The 2661-nt window shown below is 35.9% G+C and overlaps 1 protein-coding gene across 3 annotated transcripts in view; it reads right to left on the bottom strand.

The window, feature by feature from the left end:
- The window catches only part of LOC119417552 (sodium-coupled neutral amino acid transporter 3), a 122368-nt gene that overhangs the window by 8691 nt on the left and 111016 nt on the right, over positions 1-2661 (bottom strand). The window lies entirely within an intron of this gene.

Below are 2661 nucleotides of genomic sequence, written 5' to 3'. Positions count from 1 at the left end.
TTACAGGTGTGTGGATGTTAATTACAGGTGTGTGAATGTTAATAACTGGTGTGTGGATGTTAATTATAGGTGTTTGGATGTTTAATCCATGTGTGTGGCTGTCTGTTACAGTTGTGTTGTGTTAATTACAGGCGTGGGATGTTAATTACAGGTGTGTGGATGTTCATTACAGACATGTGGATGTTAATTACCAATGTGTGGATGTTAATTACAGGTGTGGGAATGTTAATTACAGGTGTATGGTGTTCATTACAGGTGTGTGGATGTTTACTACAAATGTGTAGATGTTTTGACACAGGTGTTAATATGTTTATTACAAGTAAGAGAATATTTAGTACAGGTGTGTGTATGTTTGTTATAGGTGTGAAGATGTTTTATACAGGTGTGAAGATGTTTTATACAGGTGTGAAGATGTTTCATGTGTGAGGATGTTTGTTACAGCTTGTTGTCTTAATTTCTTTTGTTAGAAATTATTTAAAGAAACAGTAATCTGCTGAAAATGTATGAAACCAACCAATTTATGAATCAGCTGATGTTCAGCTGGATCAGCTTCACAGGTGAGCAGCTGATTTGAAACTTAAAAACACACTTTTTCTGGTCCATAAATATATTATAGCTGAATTTGTGCTGGTAATAACACAACATCTGTGTTAAGTTCTCATCTGAAGTGTGAAAAACACGGCATTAGGGTTTTATAAAATCTGTAAGGTGTAAAAATATCAGGTGAATTTTATTTAACATTGTTTACTTGCTCACAGACATTGTTTAAAGCCAAGGAATTATTGTGGACATGCAGTTTTAATGTTTTACTTTTTAATTTTATTTGTTTATTTGTTTCAACCTCAATGCTTCTGTTTACTTGAAGCTACATTAGCTGCATCAGAATGATGTACAAATAAAAGTATTAAATTCCTGTGTGGTGACTTTGACGGTCAAACACAGCAAAACACAAACAACAACAAATTGTAAAGCACCAAACAAAGTGCTCTGCTTTATTGTCAACAATGTCTCCAGTGGACTGTAAACCTGTCATGTTTTGTTTGTCCGTGCACTTTTGCATGTGTCTGTCAGACATCTTTTCTTTCATTTGATATGAGGAAGGGGCACACAGGGCGCTGATTAAGAGAATGTCTCTCTGTTCTTTGAACAACTGAAGTGGCAGATAAAGAAAAAGATCAAGAGTTCTCACAAAGCCTCTAGTTTTTTTTTTATTATCCTTTTGAGGATCAGTCCAAGTCTTTTCGCCTCCAGACCTGCTCCTCTTTTCAGTGAAACATTCAGCGCACGACTGATCTCTTGTTAAACTGATTTAGATGTTGGTCTCTAGGTGTGAGTGAGAGAGTGAATGGCTGTTTGTCTCTATGTGTCCCTGTGATGGACTGGAGACCTGTCCAGGGTGTCCCCTGCCTCTCGCACAGTGACAGGTGGACGTGGGCACCAGTGACCCCACATGACCCGGAAAAGAAGAAGCGTGTAAAGACCAGGGCCAGATTAACACTTCACTGTACCCTGAGCAACAAGGGCCCAACCATCACAACCACAGAATCACCACCATCTGGCAAAATACAGAATAAATTACCGTAATATGCAATAATTATGCTTCAAATTCTAACTATCAAGTATATTTTGATGTACAAATATCCAAATGCTCATATAACTATAAATGCTGTATATAATACATGTATGTCCTCTTGTTAACGCAAATCAACAAGACTGAGACGAGCGCACTTTGAACACTATATGACACCACATGTGTACTTGTTTAGCATCACGTTGGCCATTGGCGTCAGAAGCATTTGTAATGAAGGGGGGATACATTGCTGGGTGGGGGGGTCTAAAATTTTGAATAAAGTAGATGCCATTTCCTGCATTCTGTTGTATTTTAACGGGTTGTTTAACATTTAGTTTTACCTACAGTACATAAGTAAACACTTGACTCAACTATTAACTATAACTATTTTAGATTTAACGGCACAACAAGACCTGACCGACAGCTCTCCTTGTGTGAATAGATCCATTATCTTTACTTCTTTTTATCTATTGTCTTTTAGTAAAGAAAATGGATGGATGGATGGATGGATGTCGTCTTAATTCAAGTGGTGTTGGTGAGGCTCATTAGCTGCTTCCGGATCATTTTGAGGAATGTTTGAAACCCATCAGTCAACATCTGTTTTCTGCATCTGGTTTTGACCCACTTTGTGCTCATCTTTTATCGACGTTATGAAACGATTGGAGTTTCAGCCGAAGTGGGTCCTCTGCCTCCAGATACATTGATTTTCTTAGGAGGTGAATGCAGCAGACTTCAAAGCATGAAATATGTGAAAAATCACTTACCAAACAAGTGGAATTCAATAAGTTTGAGTGTCTGAAAGCTAAAACATAATCATCTTATTTTGAGAAATTACTGCGTTGTAGCTGTTAATTATTTTTTTTAAATATTGGTATGTGTGATCTCTTATGCAGTTTATTAGTACCACAGTGTGTTGGGGATGACTCTCAGCTACTACCACATCAAAGTTCAGCTAATTATTTGTAAAATTAACTGGGTTTTATATATATATATATATATATATATGTATATATATATATATATGTATATATATATATGTATATATATATATATATATATGTATATATATATGTATATATATATATATGTTT

This window comes from Nematolebias whitei, chromosome 11 (genome assembly GCF_014905685.2).
Source record: "Nematolebias whitei isolate Nwh7 chromosome 11, NemWhi1, whole genome shotgun sequence".
Taxonomy (NCBI): domain Eukaryota; kingdom Metazoa; phylum Chordata; class Actinopteri; order Cyprinodontiformes; family Rivulidae; genus Nematolebias; species Nematolebias whitei.
Note: the sequence above shows the minus strand (reverse complement) of the source record. Positions and strands in the feature narration are given on the sequence as shown.